The sequence below is a fragment of the Lepisosteus platostomus genome, chromosome 22 (assembly GCF_059453375.1).
Source record: "Lepisosteus platostomus isolate fLepPlt1 chromosome 22, fLepPlt1.hap1, whole genome shotgun sequence".
NCBI classification, from domain to species: domain Eukaryota; kingdom Metazoa; phylum Chordata; class Actinopteri; order Semionotiformes; family Lepisosteidae; genus Lepisosteus; species Lepisosteus platostomus.
In genome coordinates, this window is record NC_142632.1 from 18,049,399 (window position 1) to 18,069,548 (window position 20,150).

The 20,150-nt window shown below is 45.4% G+C and overlaps 1 protein-coding gene across 1 annotated transcript in view; it reads right to left on the bottom strand.

Annotated features, from left to right (window-relative positions):
- Positions 1-20,150, bottom strand: part of fkbp6 (FKBP prolyl isomerase 6) — a 42,608-nt gene continuing 22,458 nt past the window's right edge. Inside the window, exons 10-11 of the transcript XR_015929117.1 lie at positions 6,933-7,067; positions 1-5,882 (exon numbers count right to left, since the gene is read on the bottom strand). The gene's annotated coding sequence lies outside the window, so the exon portion shown is untranslated. The remainder of the gene's footprint in view (positions 5,883-6,932; positions 7,068-20,150) is intronic.

The window sequence follows — 20,150 nt, forward strand, 5'->3', positions numbered from 1 at the left end:
TTAAGAGAGACGTGTTTTATTCACGTCCTCACAGATAGTTCTCTCTCACTCTTGCCTCACCAGGTGGGGGCTCACAGGACGGGAGTCTGGCAGCTGGCTTTTTCTTGAGGATCCTCAAACAGAGAGCCAATCCCCCACTCTGTGGAGCAGGGATTAGAGAGTTTTGGAGGGGGGTGGTGGAATTGAGGCTCTCCAGCTCCAGGTCTCGGCAAAAAACTGAATTGTAAAGAGTGGAGCTTTGAGTGAACCACTCGCCCCACATTCCAATAGCAGGAACACAAGAACCCCCTGTACACTCAGTCCAAAACAAACCCGGAACAAAGCCAGTAAGGGGGTGGAGGGATTAAGCCCCCTCCTCTCCTGTGCGAGAGAGAGACTGGACCCCTCGGGGGGGCCACAGACATGAGATCGTTCTGCCTTTTGTTTTCGTCACACCCCTCGCCCGCAGTGCCTTCTCCTTTCAGAACAGCGCTCCTCTCCTCCGGCCCCGTGCTTCCCATCTGAAACGGAGACCGGCGAGAAAGAAAACAAACCCCTGCAAGAGCTCTTCTGCGTGCCCCCCACCCCTCGGGCTGAGCCCCCGTGTCCGGGCGGTCTGGCGTGATTGGCGTGGAAGCGCGGTCACGCCTGCCCTTCGCTGCTCGCACCTCGCACTGCGTTGCCAAGGAAACGCTCCACTCAGGGGAAAACGCTCCAGGCTCCTGCCCGGAGTCCTGCTGTTGAGGGCCTTGACCTGCTCCCCCTAAAAAGAAGCCAAAGAGTCAATTTCCTGGTTAAAGAAGCAACAGGAGTCTTTCTGGCATGTTTTGTGCCCAACCCTGGCAGTCAGCTAGTGCAGAGCACAGCCGCGATGACAACGAATCAAGCTGCCATCACAGAGCCTGGGAATGGTAAAGCTACACGTGGACAGATCTCTGTTAACCATGAGCATCTACAAAGAGCTGACACTGTCCAGGCGGAAAGCTGTGTCCTGCACCAATACTATACTACTAATAATAATTCCTTACACTTATATAGCACTTCGCTGGACACTCCACTCAAAGCGCTTTACAGGTAATGGGGACTCCCCTTCACCACCACCACCAATATGCAGCCTACCTGGATGATGTGACAGCTGCCATAGTGTGCCAGAACGCTCACCACACATCAGCTATCAGCCAATAACTGGCCAATACTATCCATCCATCTTCCAACAACTTCTCCCAGTTCAAAGTCACAGCGGCCCACAGCCTGTCCCAGCAAGCGATGGGGTTGTGGGATGGGATGCTCCTTGAGCAGGACGCCAGTCCACCACAGGGCACAAACACAGACCCACTCACTCATAACAGGGCCAGTTATCCCAGAACAATTCTGAAGAGTCTTCAAATTTGACAAGAAAAGTAGGATGACAGAAAAATTAAGTGTAGATGTTTTTAGTTCAGAACTTTAACAGAAAAACTGGGCCTCTAGGTGACCTCTGAGGAAGAGACCGGTTTGCTGTGAGTGGCTGGTGGAGCAGTAGGTGGCGCTCTTACTTCCATCCCTCAGTTCCTGAAGATGCCATCTCTCAGATCACACATTAAATGTAGGTCCTCACCACCTTGTCATTAAAAGGCACAATTTCAGGTGTGCTTGGGTGCTTCAGTGGTGATGAAGGGAGTCCCCCTCCTGCAGTACATGTGAAGTTCTTTGGGAAACTTTCAGAGGAAAATATGCATACAACAATGAATATTTTTGTTAATTTATATAAAGAACTGGTAGTTTGGAACAGTCAAATATTATCTATGTGAGACATTGCACTGTTCCTTACAAAAGCACCTCTCAAAATCCTTGGACAGATAAATTACCAACAGGACAAGCAAGACAGGCAAAGCTGTGTCTTCCATTCCTCTGTATGCGAACCCCCCCTCCAGCACCAACCCTTTCCCAAGCACCTTTCAGAGCTTCCCCTGGGGCCTGCTGGAATATTGTCTGGGAGACCCTCAGCGGCCTCATGTCAGGCCCCCTAATCTGTGCTCTGATGTTGGGGCTGTGGGGTTTGTCAGTAGGCAGAGCTGGCTTGGCGTTTGAATGGCTTTGAATCTTTAATCCACTCTCACTCCAGCTCCTAATCCTCTTATCCCGCTTGTCAATGATCCTGCGCTCCACAATACAGCACTAGAGCCTGAGAGACACGGTGGTTTGTCACTGTGTGTGAGAGGCAGGACTGTGGCCCCTCCGCCTGACAGCACTTCAACGTTTGCCTGCTGAATTGATCCACCTGGACCTGCTCCTTGGGGATCTAGGATCTTGGCGGCGGCCTGCAGGAAGCGTTCAGACCAGTGTAGCTGACGAACTATGCACAAATGCTAAAATATGAGCAGTTAAAAACTCGACAGCTGAGTCCCAGGAGGCCAGTCCCCAGTGTGTTTTTACTCACATCATTATTTAGATCTTTATGTTACTATTGCAGCAGGAGGCACAGTGATAGACCACTATTATTGCACACAGATAGGGGGCCACTCAACTAATCGTGTGGCTCTTTTCGGTAATTTTGTGCACCTAATTATGTTTTTGCGGCAAATGATTTGGATACTTAAGAAATTATGAATGTGTAATTTTTCTTCCATCATGTTGAATCAATATTATATAATACAGCAATATAAACTGATTTGTAATGAATCAGGAATAATCATGTAGTCATGCAAAGTTAGGAAAACCCGTGTGAAATGCACTAAAGTAACAATATTAATAGTTATGATGATATAAGGGACCTTTCAAACTCGGAGGGAAATAACTATTTTTTTACAGTAGAAAAGACAATGACTTCAGCTTGGTGCAGTGTGGGATGACGTCACCATGCAGAACTTACATCTAATTTGCGCAGAGCTGGAGCCGAGTCGCCACTCGCACTGGGAGGTTACACGTGCTGCAGGGGGAGACCGGCAGAGCCGAGCCGCCGACTCCCCTGCCTCTGCAGGCTCGGCCCAGCCGGTGTTCACTCGGGCTTAGCTGTGCGGTGGAGGGGAAGAGAGCAGCGCATTGTGGGGCCTCCGGTTACGTCATCCAGGACCACTTCAGCGCTCTTTGCACCCTTTGTGTTTTCAACGGCCTGGCTCTGCCTCTCCAGCCCCATTGAAATGTTGTTAACTGGAGCAGGGAGAGGGCTGGCGACTGCAGATCTGCCCAGGTAACCCGAGCTTTTAATTGTCAAGAGCGCACAAAAATACAAAGTCTTCCAGGGCTGTTTAACTGATTCCACGCCTTTTGTCATCATGCCTAAAAGGGAACATTTACTAATACACTCCTCTTGCAGTTTCAGGAATATGGGATCAGGACAGAAATCCAGACCTGTTCTTTTGTACCAAATACCACAAAATCAGAAATGGATTCCTGAGCAGGTGAGCCGGTCTACACTCTGAGCACAGATGAGGGCCTGTAGGCCAGAGATTGCTTTTTCCAGTCCAGGTCTCATTGCTCTGCCATACAACAGCGCCCCTCAGTGGCTGTTTGGGTAGCTGTTAGCTCACAGTGTTATTAGAGAGAACTGCACCAGTCCTCTGTCCTGCTCCTTGAGCTCTGTCTTCTGCCCTGTGGGCTTGCAGTGTGAACAGGAAGCAGAGAATGATGCATGGAAACCATGTGTCTTCCCATGCCTGACAGGAGGAGTTATACACATTGTTGACAGACGTTGGTGCCACTATATCACAGCCTGATTTCTGGCAACTAACCCCCTGCCCCATCAGGTATAGCCTCCACTGCCAGACCCTTGTGCATGAGAACATTTCATGCAACAAAAGCTGTTCTCTTATAAAAAGCTTAAAGGTATAATTAACAGAGGAGAAGGCTGTTTTTTTCTTTGTGAATGAAAGGGGTATGCTTTTGGGGGGGTGACCTACAAAAACACTAATTTCTGAAAGCACTCCAAAGTTGTGCTGAAACCATGTGCGGTTTCGCTGATAGCACTGAAAAGGGTTAGAGAAGGTTCACATTTCTGTGGCTTTGTGTTTGAATTAGTACACTGCACTCTGCCATGCAACAGTGTCTTGTTATCTCTTTCAAAATCAACCACCAGAATGTTTCGTCTTTGTCACAGTCCCCCTTTCTTGAGAAGCTCCAGCACAGCCATCGCTGTATTTTCTTTACATTTCGAGAATCTCCTGTAATTGCAGTTTGAAATGCTTTGTTAGCCAGGCTGACTGTGACCTGGATTCCCAAGGCTCTGAGCCCTGTCAATGGTGAGGCAGATATTAGTGCTTCTTTTTGGTCTTAGCAAAACAGTGACCTCTGAGACTTCATGTGCACCAGTAGCCTTGCAGTTCCATCAGTGTCTTCGGTGCCATCAGTGTTTTCAGTGATATCAGGGACTTCAGTGACGTCAGTTACATCAATGTCTTAAGCATCTTCGGCGAAGTCGGTGAGAATCAGCAGCAGATGCGCCACTCCTCTGGTCAGCGCTTGCAGTGTGTGAAAGGCCAGGTGACTGGAGGAGAGGACGGCCTGGACAAACCTGTCTGCACTTACTGGTTCTCTCTCCCCGTGGCGTCCAGGAGGACGTCCCTGTGCAGATCCCTCCTACCCTTGCAGCAGCTCCCTAGCTCATTCCTCACAGCAGTGAGGGGGGTTTCAGCAGCTCCAACCTCACAGCTGGGCTGCTGTTCCCTCAGCCAGGGGAGTCACGCCAGATACTCTTCACGTGCATCATCCCTCTGTCGCACTCATTCGGACCTAACCGAAGTACTGAAAATAAGAATAGCACTAACAGTACCTTGGATGTTTATAGAGTTTATTACCTAGTATTTTTATAGTTTATATTGCCAAGAACCACAGTGCAGATAAAAGGGGACTCACTTCATTCCATACTAAATTGAAGCCATCATTGGAGCTGGTCACACAGCAAACAGAGGAATTACTGAGCCAGTCAAACTAAACAGTTCACTGGCTCTGACTGTCTGAAAACAGGAAAGCCAGGAATCCAAATTATTTCATCAGGTCAGCATCAGTGAATAAACAAATTTTAGAAAGTTAATTGTTTTTCTAGACTTCAGCAATTCATTAACTTTTCAAAACCCAGTCCTGTCCTCCTGGCTCTTTGGGCAGGAGGAAATCTACTCTGTGAAAGCCATGGTGAGGAAGATACAGGGGTGTAGAAGTGGCTGGTACAGAAAAATACACCAAACCCTGCCTGAAGTTAACATGTACTGTTAACTTCAGAGAGGAGATGTACTGTAGCTCGCTAACTTCTCTTTGCTGCAGGCTTTTGAAGTTGTGCTGACATAACAGCAGTCTCCTGGAGGACACACAGTGACACAGAACGACACTTTACACACACTGACACCCTCTGACACACTGGCTGCAGAGCTCCTGCTTTTGCAGGCCGGGGGGAAGTGGACTCAATGAATAAGAGTTTCATTTGTGAAATGTGTTGAGGCTCAGCCCTGGGTAGCAGACGCACCACTAAGCTATTTAAGAAGCTGCTAATCTCTAGGGAAATTCCCCCCCAACACAACCACAGTCATTTCCATGGCAAAACGGTTAGAGCAGGAGAGTCAGCCCAGCCATGCTGTCGAAACTAATGCTCTCACTTCATTCAGAAACGGCTGGTGAGATTCTCAGATCAATTGTTTTCTAGCAGCCAAATAAGCTGGATAGGCTCCTCTCGTTTGCAGACTTTCTCATGTCTCTAAGAAAGCAAAGAACAAGTAGCAGAACTGTGAAAACCCTGGCATTGTACTTCCATGTGTGCTGCTACAGCTGCTAAAATAACATACTGGTGATCTTTACTTTCATAGTTGGCATGCAGACAGTGATTTACCAGTAGAGGTTTGAAGTCTATCGCCTTCCATTTTCATAGCGTGCCTCTCGCAGTGGGTCTTTGGAATGTGGGTGTGGAAGGCAGCTCAGGCGTGTAGACTGATCGATTTCTTAAAATAGGATTTGAAACAAAACAGAAGAAACTTGTACACTGCCTCCTGGACCCTGGACCCTGTTCACACAGACAGATTGCTCACAATTAATATCTTTTTCAGAGTTATGGTGTGTTTTAAGGGCAGTCACAACAGATTATGGCGATGATCCTTTAACAATCATTTTCACAATCCATATACATATTGTTCATTGCTCTTCGACTGTAATCTGCAAACTGTACCTATTCCTATACCTATCAAAGCTCTGGAGTCTTTCATTTTCTCTTTGGAAATGCTCCATTTGAACTGTATCTGGCAGCAGCTATATCTCAGGATGCTTGTAAATTGTGAGAGGTAGGTTCTGCCAGAGGAAAGTTGTGCCTACTGGATCAGTTGTACTTTAAGTAGTGTGGCTGAAGGGTCCATTGGTGAAAGATTTTATCAAAGTTTAAAAGTGAAATTGAAAGTGCCTGTTTGGGCTGTGAGGCAGGTAGTCTGATCAAACCCACACATGAGGCACACAGATGAGTACACTTTGTCTGCTGGGCTCATTCCAGCTGGGCACTTAATCACCCGGGCTAATTGGTACCTGACTGAGAATGATCTGCTTGCTGGTTTGGACTTTCTCTGCACTCAGTCCTTTGCTTCAGAAATACCCCAGCTAAAGTGCATTATTTCAAACAACATAGAACACATAGAACATTATGCTAATTAAGAATACGCTGCCCTATTTCTGGGTAAACAGCTCTTAACAGTTGATCTAGTGACCAAGATTGGTCACATGTGGTAATTACACTGTATCAGAAAATTCCTGCAGTCAGTGTTTGTCCTTCTGTTAAAGTCCAGTTGGTATTATTTCAACTCACACATGAAATTCACTAATTAGTACGGGGTCATCCATCCATTTTCTAACCACTTCTCCCAGTACGTGGTGGGGGGGAGCTGGAGCCTATCCCAGCAAGCAATGGGCACAAGACAGAATACAAATGGGACGCCAGCCCATCGCAGAGCAGACAGATACAAGCACAGCCCATTTACTTGCACTTTCCCAGAAGCCTTTTCACCTACCTGTAGATCTTTGGACTGTGGGAGGAAATCCAGAGGAAACCCGCACAGACTTGGGGGAACATGCAGACTCCACTCAGACAGCACCCCAGGTGTGGTATCCAACCCAGGTCTCAAGCACTGCGCCACTGTGTCACCCTGCAAGATTCACACACATTACAAATCTCATTCAGTTTTTTCAGAGTGGAGAGTAAATTAAAAAGCGTTAATTACAAAATTGAAAGAAATTCTCCTGAGATTAAGAACTAAACTGGAGTAAAAACTGGAAGATATAGGTTTACCCAGGACTGAGTACCACTGTACTAGGGTAATTTTGAATCCAAGGTCTGACAAAAAGCCTAAACAAGCAAGCAGCAGGAGCAAGCTCCTGACAGCAGCGAGCGCTGGCGATGGAGGGCGCAGCCAGAGGAAAACCCAGCAGACACTGGGGCACTCCAGGGCCAGCACAGAGACGCACTGCAGCCGCCTGGCCAGGGAGAACAATCCTGGCAGCTCTTCTGAAATATGCACCAAATGTGAGAGGCCAAGGAAAGCAAACTCTCTTTTTATTTTAGGAATTTGAAAAATAAATGGAAAATGGTTTCAGTTCTGAGCGCAGGTTCTTCTGAATTCCCCTTCTGTTAAGGTATCAGACTTAAGACCGAGAAAAAAATCTGAACGATGCTGCAGTTTCTGAGTTCTGTACAAACAGTACAATTAATCCCCCATCCTCCTTCCTGCCCCCCCGCTCCCCTCCCATAGCAGTAATAAGCTGACAGTGTTATTACAGCTCAATTTGCAGCGAGTTAGCTTTCCTCCTGTTTATGAAAAGTGAACCTTCTGGGCCAACGTGCACTCACGTTCATCTCCTATGGGACCTAAGTGATGGAAAGCAATACTACTGTACTCAATGGCAGCAGTGTGTGAGCAGGGGGAGGGGTTTGAACGAATGTGGAGTACACACCACATAGCCAAGATGCTTTCCAGTCTTTGGAGACCTCGTATTCTGATCCATTTTTATAGAAAAGAGGGCTCCCACTTACAGCACCCTTTGAACTTGAGAAGAGAAATTCCCAGATTGTATATTCTTGGTAGGGATCCTGTGTTAGCCGACATCAGGCCTACCGTTGCACTGCACTCCCACACGAAAACGATCCCCGAGGATTTTTTCAAAAAGAGTCCTGCAGAACTGTGGATTCCTGCAAATATCCTGGAGTTTTTTTGGTCAGGAATTCCATGTGGTAGATCTGTGCAGAGATTCCTCCACAGGGAAAACAAAAGATATTAGAGGACTTCTGTGACAACAATCTGTGAGATAAGTTTGAGCAATAAATCTTGGATTTTGGCAGCTAGAGGTCAAACAGCAACCGAAAGGCTCTGCGTGTCTCTTGTGTGGAGCGACAGAGAAGAAGCCATGGGAAACATGGCGCTGAATTAAGAACTCCCTTTTTGTCGACAGTAGGGCTAAATAAAGACTGCACCTGTCACATCTCACATAGATACCAGGTTGTCATCAGTTTGTCATCAGTGGCATTTTGTACTAATTTACAAATTAAAAACATTGTTGCCCAAGAAAAAAATAAAAAAAGAGCAACGAGTTGTACGAGGACTCTCATCCAGTAATAGCATAAAGGACCTGAAGCTCTGCAGTCACAAACAGAGCAGATTACAGAAGAATGTGACACAAACGTTGATACATGTGAAAGATACTGGCAGTGTCAACCCAATGGATTACTTTATGCTTGGCAATGAAACAGGAACCCAAGAGCACAAGTCAAATTATGAAGAAGTATATTTAGAACAGAGGACAGGAGGCAGGTCTTCAACCAGACAAAGAGCAACAGAAGAAACACAATGGGCCGTACATTTCGTGTGGTGTGAAGGGGCTCAGGTATGGTCCTGGAGATGGTCTGGGCTGTGAATAACTTAATTAGATCAATAAGTTGCTTAATTAAGAAGATAGAACATACCTTTTAGATATCTGTTCATTAATTATTTTAAGGCTACTTCTAGCCCTGGTCCTGGAGAGCCGCAATCCAGGTATGCTTGTAGGACACTGTTATTATTAATACAAGGAAACTCGTCACATTTATTGACATGTTATGCAAGAAATGTCTGTTTCAAAGTAGGGAACACTGGTCCTAGAGGCTTGAAGGATATTCTCATTTTGTTTCAAATCATCTCCAAATGACTTAATTAATTAAAGCACCTACCTGTTTAATTGATTGTACTCAAATTGTACCAGGGGGTTTCAAGGCTGCCTGCAAACCCTGCAGGAGCAGGGCTGGAGACACTGTGCTGTGAACGGTTACCAGCAGCACGGCACCACCTTTCTTTTTAACTAACAACCCATGCCCAGCTCCCTGGGCAAGCTTTGCTCTGTGATGTGGTTATGAATGTGTCTACTGTTATCTTGCACTATGTGACACTTTTACTGAATTTCCTTTTATTTCAATACTGGACATGACATTTTTTTCTTTAAGCCTGTTGTATGTCTTTGATCTCTGAATTTCTCTGGGTATATTTGTACTTTTTCAGTGAATTTCTGAAAAATGTTATTTAATAAATGTGCTCTGTGTTTGTATAGTAATACTGAGCCAGGAAAGGAAGGAGATTTGAATCTTGTTTTTAAAGACCAGGAATGTGTTTTTTTTCTACCTCAAACGTTTAAACGTTTCCTTTAATTATTTTATCTTTTTATTAAGTGATACCAGTGCACCAGACTAGACATGACCTTGAAGAATGCAAAAAGGGCAAGGATATTCCCATGCCTATTTGATCTTGTGTGACCTTCGACAGTGAAGGGAGAGAAGACTTGATTTGGGCACTATGCCATGTTCTGACAGAGCTCACACACAACCAGAAGATCTTATACCAAGAGCTAACATACAACCAACACAGAATTCCTGTGAAGAATCAATACATTTCATGTAATCTTTCTATATGATGAAACCCATATTTACTTCTGGAAAGCCCCAGTCGACAGGATTTCTAGTTGACCACTAAATCATCAATTTCCCTACGGGATCAATAAAGTCTTATCTATCTAAATTGTAAACAGCTTAAACTGGTGATGCAATAAATTGAACAAACTGCAGATAATTGGAAACAAACACAAACACACTGCTACTGTATGATAAAGTATGTGATCACAGGCTCCAGCTCCCCTGCAACTCTGCACTGCAGAAAGCAGTTAGAAAATAAAGGATGAATCCACTTTGTGTCCGTGAGGAAAACTGCACACAGTCATAGGGCCCAGCCATGTTTTTCGTGACACTTCTTAATCACTCCCAGCTGCTGGCCATAGCTCTGGCAAGTGCATTTAAACAAAGGTCTTCTTTTTATTGAGTAGGAAACCCAGCTAATAGGCTTTGGACTACGCCACACAGGAATATTCACCCGAGCAGCAAGAGTCCATATTTTGTAAGAAATGTTACAGATGACAGGGGTCCATTTGGCATATGTAACTTGTTTGGCTGTTAAGAGTAAATTGATCTGATCTGACTGACATGGCTGGATAGCTAATTCCAGACTCCCACAACCCTTTGAGTAAAAGGTTTACATACACTGCTGTTTAGTTCCCACTTGTGTCCTCTCTCCATCTTTAACTGTGGATTCTCTCAAGATTTCCACTCTGTGTCTGTACCTATGAAGAGTTTGAATATTTGCACCTGGTTGTCTCTAAGGCATCATAAAGAGTTATGATGTTCATCAATCTAGAAAAGGTTACAAAACCATTTTTAAGGATCTGGGGCTCCACCAATCCACTCTCAGAGAGACAGTCTATAAATGGAGAATGTTTATAGAACCAAAATCTCTCCAAGAACAAACCGGAAAACCATGAAGGAGGTTTCAAAAAACCCCCAGAGAAACATCCAAGGAGCTGCAGACCACTCTCGCCCTGGCTAATGTGACTGTTCATGACCCAGCCGTCACAACATGACTGAAGAACAGTGTTCACAGAAGGACAGCAAGAAGACATTCCCTGCCCTCTGACATTCACACAGATGATCCACACTTCTGGAACAATGTTCTCTGGACTAACGAGTCAAAGGCAGAACTTTTTGGAAAAACCAAACACTTCTGTCAAACACAAGAACCTAATCTCAGCTGTCAAACTCTGGTGGGAGAGAGATGGTTTGGGGCTGCTTTGCTGCTTCAGGACCTGGGCAGCCCGCCATTGTCACAAACATGAATCCTGCTTTATACCATGAGCTTCTTGAGGAGAATTTCAGGCCACCTGTCTGACACCTGAAGCTGAACCACACATGCAGCAAGAAAATGATCCTAAACATATAAGCAGAACTACAAAAGAGTATCTGCATATTTCCACTGGCCTAGTCAATGTCCAGAGATGACTTCCATCAAAATGTCATAACGGAACCTGGAGGAAGCTGTCCACACAACACAGCCTTCAAATGTCACAGAGGTGAAACAGTTCTGTAAGGAGGAATCAGTCAAAATTCCTGAACTTCAATGTGAAAGAGTGATCAGTGGTTACAGGAAAAGTGTATAGTCATTGCTGCTCAACAGGAACCTTCCAGTTACTGAATTTTATTTTCCCTACATTAACAAATGAAAATAAAATGTGGTGTCAACTCAAACAGGAGAAGTTTTCTCATATATAGCTTCTTCAAGCTCAGTGCTGGTTGTTTTACACAGAGACTACCCAACTTGTAATGCAAAAATTCAGCCCCATAAAAAGTTGTGGGAGATCCCAGTCTTATTCTGTGGGGTCTCGTGGGCGTAGCGGCCCGTTCATGTGCGTTGTTAGGAATAATGTGTTAGCAGTGTTACCCTTCAGTCATGACTGAGAAGCAAGCCAACACTGGGAATTAAGGTATGTGAAGTTCTGTGTTGCAGTTCTCTTTGCTTGAATTACAGACTTATTGTTAAAGTACTGTAGAGGTCGTCCCTGCTTTCCTTCAGAACTGTATCGGTGAATGGAGAAGCAGAAGCAGGAAAGTGGAACTGCAAGTTCACAGGGTTTTATGTCCTCAATAATTAACAGGTGCAAGCTAATTACTGAAAGAGCGCAAAGCATCTGCAAGGTCCTCCTATGAGAAAGACACGGACCGGCCTTCCGTACGGAGCTGTGTCCCCAGTAACGGGCAGACCGGCTTCCTACCGACCTCAAGCACGTCGGCTCGCGTTCACACCCTGCGACACCTCGAAACAGGTCCACCGGGAGAGCGAGGGAACACGACTCGCCTGCTGTGTCGATTTTAACACAGAATGCGATTCAGCTCGCCACGAACGACTGCTTTACAGACTTCTTCAGAGTGGTGTAGGGGCTAAACTTTTAGGAAGCAAATAAATCAGTGTACTCGGGGAGCAGGTGCGCAGTGAAAATGAGAAACAACGGAAGAGAATTCTTGACTCGGGGTCGTGGGGCGAGACCGGGCTGCAGCCTGAGCCCAACACTGCTGAACACCCACAGAGAAAAGACCAAGTGAAAAGTATTTCAGAGAGAAGGGCAGAACGCTACAGTACTGTACAGTATACTCAAAGACCAATATCCAGATAGTGTAATCGTGTATTATTACAGCAATGTAGGAGCAATGAGAACAGTATCAGCTGTAAGTGTGAATGCATCTCAAGAGGTACCCATATTTATAGTTTTTTGTTCTTGCAACCCTGCACTTGTTTACATCAGCCAGGTGTTTGATGAGTTGTGAGCTTTGTCTGTCTTGTTGAATGTAGCTTTGTCTACAGTTTGATAATCTTTATAATTTTGGTATAATCTCTGAATTTGACTGCACCACTGCTTGCTAGAGTTTGGACTCTGTTAGTAAACAGTTTTAAAATTTATTTCAATGCAGATCACAGCATGATCATGGTTATGATAACTGCAAACTTTGCAAATTACCGTGGTAAAATGTGTGAAATAAATCAATAATGCTGTAAGTTACCTTTAAGATACTGTGACTGTTAATGCCCCAGGTGTACAGTACTATTAGACAGGGCTTTATGGGTGAGTGGTGTGCTGTTGTCTGGAATGGCTGGGCAGTGTACAACAGAGCTGTCTGACTCGGGGCCAGGAACAGTGGGCTCGGAGCCGCTGAGACAACAGGAGCACACGGAGCTGCCGAGTGAGGAGGCCGGCCTGACAGGAGCTATCTTTTACTGGAAGATTAAAATAAATTGTTCCCTGGCTTGAGTTCCTAGCACTTCCAGAGAGCCAAACAAGTCCTATTAATAAAGTGCGGATGGATGGAAGACTCGGGTGGCATGTTTCTGGCCCGCGTTCACAACGTGTTCGCAGCGAGCGAGTGGCGGGAAGCAGGCAGGTGCGTTTCGCTGACGTGGTGCGAAGGGGAGCCTTATCTCACACTCTTAGCCTGAAGCTTGCATCTGTTTGGATCTACAGGTACATCACAGGAATCTGGGAGGCAGGTTTCCCATCGTGTCAAATGAAGTCCCAGATTCAAGCCCTAACTATCCACCTATCAAGTCCCTGCTTCTCTCCTATTTCAAGCCCTCACTGCCTCAGTTCCTCTCCTTCAAGAAACTGAGCTATAGAAATTAGTCTGTTGGGTTTTCCAGAGCAACTGAGCAGATAATCTGATTAACGTGATCTTTTAGCTTACTCAAAAGATGATGATTTCAAGATAAATTGTGTATTCTCACAGTTGTATATGTTCATTGAAATCACCATATGTTTAGAAGCTAAAACAATTTTGGAAAGAATAATTTAGACAATTATTGCTTAACGTGCATTAAGCATGGAATGGATGAAGTGATTACAAAACTGAGAACAGAGCTGAACGCAGGGATGTCCCGACTCATTTTCCTAACCAGACAAGAATCCTAAATCAGCTCATTACTGGTTCAGGTGGACCAAACTGAAACCTCTTCATGTGCAGATTCTTCACAGAGACGTGGAGACACTCCAGCACTCAGGACTTGGATTAGAAAATGTACATATGAGATATGGTACTGAACTACAAGAAAGTAGCATGTAAACTGTTAAATTCACTGCCGCAGTTCAGAATGACAATTGCATTTCATAGTTGCACATATGTATTTTGTGTTTAATTCACTCTCTGGCCATTAAAATAGAGTACTCTGCTGTAATTTGCACAAAATCGGCTAACTTGGTACCCAAGTCATGTAAGCACTACTAATCATTGCTCCTGCAAAAAGGGCGATTCTCTGACCTGGGAGGACCTATGCCGATCAGGCTAATACAGTAATTAACCTTCTAATAAATAAAATACTTGAAAGGAATTTAAATGTCCTCATCTGTTCGATATTCTAGGTAACGTGGTGGTTGGAGATTAGAGTAACTGTTTTACAGCTTTTGGTTCCTTTTGGGGGGGAATTTGCATTTTCTACCTGTGGTCATGTGGGCTTTCTCTGGGTGCTCTGGTTTACAGTAATTAGGTTTATTGGCATCTTTAAATTGTTCCCCATATGGCATCTCAACCATTCTGTATCCTGTCCTGTAAGTATTTTCTGTTGGAGTAGGTTGTATTAGAAAAAGTAGATATTGGAAAATTAACAGGTTATGATGTCTGTTTGCAATTTAGAAAACAAACTTGAAACCAACCTTAAACATTCATGACACTGTAAAGCATAAAAGTTTCATTATAAAGCAATACAAAATTTAGATTACTATACCTTTAAAACTCTGCTCCGTCACAGTCTTGTTAAGGAGTTATGCGGCTTGGAACGGTCAGCGCTAATCAACAGGCCACTTCTCCAGCTGTGCTCCCGAGTCTGTCTCGTCACCCAGCCTCCTTCCCTCTGAGCCCTTGTCCACACCATTCCCCATCAGCTCAGGCCGCGCGGCCAAGCTTTCCTGGCTGGCTTTAGCTGGCCTACCTGAGCTGCAGCTCCAGCGAAACATTTGCTTGAAAGCGTTTGTTTTATTTTCATTATTAATTCTAGGAACCAGAGAAAGGCAGCCGTCAGGACGGCAGAGAATTTATTTAGTGTCTCCTTTCACAAGAACCCTTTCTGTAGAGAAGAAAGGGGCCAGTGTGCCGCTAAACCTCCACTTTACCAGGACCATATGGAGGGATCTGAGGGATCTGGGGCGACGACAGGATTAATGGAGCAGCTTTGAGCACACCGCGTCGGCAGCCCTGGTGCAGGCAGGCTCAGGAGGACACAAACACGCACGAGGAAGCCCCTAGACACACAACTACTAGAAGCGCAGCTCTCTGGGCCGTCTTCCTGGAGCACAGCCGTGCCTAACGCCCTCGGAGAGCCCGCCAAGCACAGTCAGGGACCAGTGACAAACACAGGTGTTTCCAGGCAGCTGGTGGACAGGGGGTACAACTAGAGTCCATACTCACGACAGATCTCGTTTCTGTAGTTATACAGACTGAGAAGACTTGACTCCTCTCGTGGGAGGGTACCAACCCATTACAGAGTTACCTATTAATGTGCTGGGCGGACAGGAGCATTCAGGGAACAGCAGCAGTATCTGGGGATCCTCTGGTTAGAAGCCCAAAGCCTTGACCACTCCTCTGCCCTGGAGGACAGATGGACCACGACGCACTAGCAACGGTAGGTGGAGATATTCCTGCCAGCAGTAGCCACAGCACGTGGCTCTGTGGGCGGTACAAGTGCTCCTAGCAATCCAGTGTAACTGCTGTGTGCACACATCACAGGTGACTGCAAACTCATGACGCCAGCGCACACTGCTAGTGTCGCACTTTGACAGGGGGTGAGAAAAGGAGATGCGAGTTCCATCATCCTCATACACACGCCACAATTGCAACCCCAATTACATCAGTTCAACTGCCTAACATTATAGTTTTTATTATTAGGATGGAAAAATACATTTCTACAGTGTTTTACTATATATAGAGGACACAATCGGGAACTACAAGGAAGTGCATTTCTAACTGAAAATGAGATGGAACAAACCATGCTGCTGCAGCCGATACTCCGGCGTCTTGCAAGAAACATCTAGGTGAAGCTCCCCAGTAACTCGACACTCGTGTGTAGCCTCTCATACATATACGCACGAGCAGAAATACTTTTCACAAGGTCAGACCTGGACTATCGGACTATCGGAGTGCAGATGAACAGCGAACTCCAAGCCCATAGCGCTGCTGTACCCAGCATCCTTTCCCGGGAGGCGAGAGACGGGCCAGCTCCACTTCCCACCCCACAGGCCCTGCTGAAAGACCCCTTTGATTTCTCCCCGGCGCCGCTCTCCTGCTCTCCATGTGTTTTCCTTGGAGCAGGAAGTGCATAAGCAGCTCCAGGTTCTGGACGGACTGTCACTCAAAGAGCCCTTTCTCTGCCCCCCTTCTCCGGCTCAACACTGCCCCGCGCCTCTCCTCCGCTCTCCTTCTCCCTCCGCCGGTGCCGTAACACAAACACAGGGGCCTTCCCCTCGGATAAAGCAGCAATTCTTCTTCTCCGTGTTAAAAAAAAAAGGAAAAGAAAAACATATATGGTAATTTTTGGCAAAGAATGTCAGGGGCAGACAATGTTGTCCCTTGTTCCTTGAAATTGCTAGTTTGCCTTTCTGAGAATATTTTTTTGTGTGAAATAAGGCCCACATTGCCCGCTGTTTCCTTATGAGCTGGAGCGGAATATTATGTTACAGCTCCTCTTTTGTTCACCAAATTGCGCGCCTTTCGAAAAAAGCCCATCCATCATGTGGCGCTCTGCGCGGAAGGCCAGGGCTGGGAAACCCACCTTCAGGCCACCTTGTATTCCTGCAGACGAGTTCACGCTGGGGGCACGCTGCTCAGTTTCAAGGTGGAGGCAGCTACGAGGGTGAGGAAATGCTCACAAGGTACAATACTGCGAAGCCCAGGAACCCAGGAGCATTCGCTTGAATGAATTTAGTTAATTCCGGCAGTGGGATTAGGTTTCATTTTGGAGCATCCTGGAGTGACATCGGGGACAGACCTAGGTTCAGCAAGACAGAAGTGACGGGTTATGTCCATAGAGAGCAGAAAAAGAGTTGACCCAGCAGCACTGAGGGTTAGTGTGGCCACTCACCTGTACATACGGGCCACTGTGGACACTGCTCGCACGGAAGATTAACTCACAACCACGCCAGCGAGCTAAGGACTTGACGGGATGTTGTCACAGTACTATGTGGATGCTGAGTACTGAAGGATGTTATTGTGATGCAACCATACTGCCAGTTACATTGCGTTCAAATATAAAAATTAGTTTTGCTACAAATGAGAAAAGCTTGGTACAATGAGCAGTGTTGCACCAGACCACAGCACTATGCCACTCAGTGGAAGAGGTTTGTTTGCAGCTAATGCGGACGAAAGGTGGGAAGCGATGTGTGACGCAAGCAAAGAAACGATGACCCTCCTCTCACAGCTACTGTGAACAAGAGTTCTGCAGCCACAGATTCCCAAAATCGACCTGCTTTGATTCCTCCCTGAAAACTAACAAGTCTCTGAACACATACTTAGATCTTGAAAGAACTCAGAAAAACGTGTTGTACCATTTACAGTAGACCAGGGGTTTCAAGGTCTTTCAAAGCTGCAGCACCTGAAGATCTGGGAGGAGCAGCTAAATAACAGCACAGGAGCCCACACTCCCGCAGGACCACCTTGGAAACCCACCAGGAATCTTGATCCAGCAGAAAAAGATACGTGTCCACTGGACTGAAGTCTCTCATGATGCTATCTACACCAGTCTAAAGTTGCATGGGTCTGGCTGTCATGGATAAAGCAATCTACTGTCATCGAGCTACCAGATTTGCAGCAAAGAGCCCATTCTTCAAAAAAGTCTGTATTATGAGCCCCTGGAGGGGCCTGATTTTGCAGTTTTCCCAGCTGTCATATTTGTGTTCAATCACCAGTTACCAGGGCATAAGATGATCATCTTGAACATTAATAACTGTGCAAATCAACATTTCCCCATACATAATGAGCTTACCTTGCACTCATTCTTTTGTAGCCTGTGTCCTGGGGCTATATAGCCTGCTTTACTTCACGGCCATGTGACAATGCAAGAGCTACTCTGATCACGTTTTGGCATCTGTAATATTTGTCACCCAGCATGAAGGAAAGACACAAATCACCATGACTTCTTTCAACACACAATTGCTTCCTACTTTCACTAAGCTGTCATCTGGCTGTTTCATCTTGAAATCAGATACTCCCCACTTTTTGTGGGCAGAATAGCAGAATGGATCTTCAAGCCTGTTCTGCCCTTGTACTGCCACCTTTGCATGGCAGCTAACCCATGCAGAGAGGTCTTTCAGCAAGGCGTTTCCTACACAGTCACTCAGTGAAGTGGGAATCGGCGCCAGCCTTTATACTGTATGTCATTTCAAATGCTCGATCTTCCAGCTATAATGACGGTAGCTTTGCCTGGAAACATATGTTCAGCTGCCGCCACCCAGCAAAATAATGAAATCTCACTGTGGCTGGAACAGGTAGGACTGTGGGCCAGACACATGCAGGATGACGCTGGAGATCAGAGTTCAGCGAGTGAAGCGCTCTGCTTTGGCGCCATGAGACAGAACACTTACTGAACACTTGCTGGACAGGTGCTCTTAAGACACTAGAGTAAAACAGCACAAGCAGCTTATAAAAGGCAGTCTAGAAATGAAGCTGTAGCACCAGCCAATTAATTCCAAATGTCAGCATGGACAGAGGTTATAAAATAAATCATGGAAACACGGTTATAAGAGAATATAAGCATTTTGTTTATATTTTCTGCAGAAACAAATAGATCTACCAAATGTCACAGACACACCCTGCAAGACGGCTCTAAGTCAACACAATCCACTTCAGAATCCATAATGACATGAACTAGAGGGCTGAATCTAAGGGGGGTGGGGGTGCACTGAAAACTAAGAACAGGAGACACTTCTTTACATGAAAAATAGTGGGAGCATGAAACTAGCTATCCAGTCATGTTGTCGAGGGTTCTTTCAAGAAATGAGATCATTGGATTAATTAGTCACTAGCAACAATATGAGCCAGATGAGCAAACTGATTCCATCTTGTTTCCAGCCTTTCTTCTACCACGTTCTAATGTTATGCTGTTGTGAACTGCCAGCTTACAGGGCGTTCAATAGAAGAGTGACGTAGTGCTCTACTTGTTCTCAGCTCAGACTCCTGGGAAATCCTGTGGAAGTGAAGGCAGAAGGGGGAGAGTCTTCACCAAAGCTACCAACTGGCCCCAGTTATCTCAAGTCGGTGATGCGAGTCAGTCAAATTTGGTTCTTTGTTAACTAAAGATGGGAGGGCAACTTAAACTGAGACTCAGTGAAAAAGATTAACAACTGACTTAATGGATTGAAGATCAGTTACGTTCTTATCATATCTGCCAACAGGGAGGTCTTGGAGTCAGGGAAGAGTCCGGAGTGAAAAGCTTGAACACAGATGTTGAACACTGTGATCCCTCTCATGAGGGCTGTCTGCCCAGTGTCTGCGCGGATAAGGCTTGTGATTGTGTTCTTCCGTCTAACTGTAACTCTAAGCCTAACCTAAACTGATTAATTGATTGATTTGTCATCATAATACATCACGGATGAGTGGATAGGACGTGTCGACAGTCTTATCTACAGAGTGGGTGGGAGAACAGCCTCTCGATTGCATGCATCAGCTCAAGAAGCTCATGCTAGTGTTTATTACACAGTACAATCACATCTGTCAGCATTCAACTAGCAAAAAAAAAGTGAACTTCTCAGCCTTATACATTTAAGTAACATAATAAGGTAACTGCCTTTTACACCAAAGAGCTTCTGTTGTTTATTTAAAACTATCATTACATTTGAATGCTTGCCAATTTATAAACCTTTTTCCACTTGATGAATGCTAGTAGGACACATTGATTAAGATCCATCTAAAATAAATATATTAAGATGATCAAAGTGCTAGATAATTACCTTTCTTTTGTATAAATGTAGCAGATAAACTACCAAGGCACACCTCTTTCCCAATTAGTTCAGGATTAAAACTAATGCACCGTAGGAAAAATACTGCTGATGAATCCCACCAACCACTTATGGAATATCTTTTAAGCTGCAGGATGCACGCAGCTGTGGGGAGACAACCATTACTATGTTTTCTTACTGTATTTTTCATTCTACCAAAGAATACTTTTTTTCCAGAGAAATATATAAAAGACACTTCAGAATATGGGAGAAAGGCTGCCCATGGCACTGTCCAGAATAAAGGTGATCTCTCAGAATGAAGGAGACTTTCAGTTTGGCCTCGGATAGCACTGGCTAACGAACGCGAGTCTCCTGCTTCCTCACTTTGGACAGCTCAGATGGTGAGCAGGCAGAGCAGA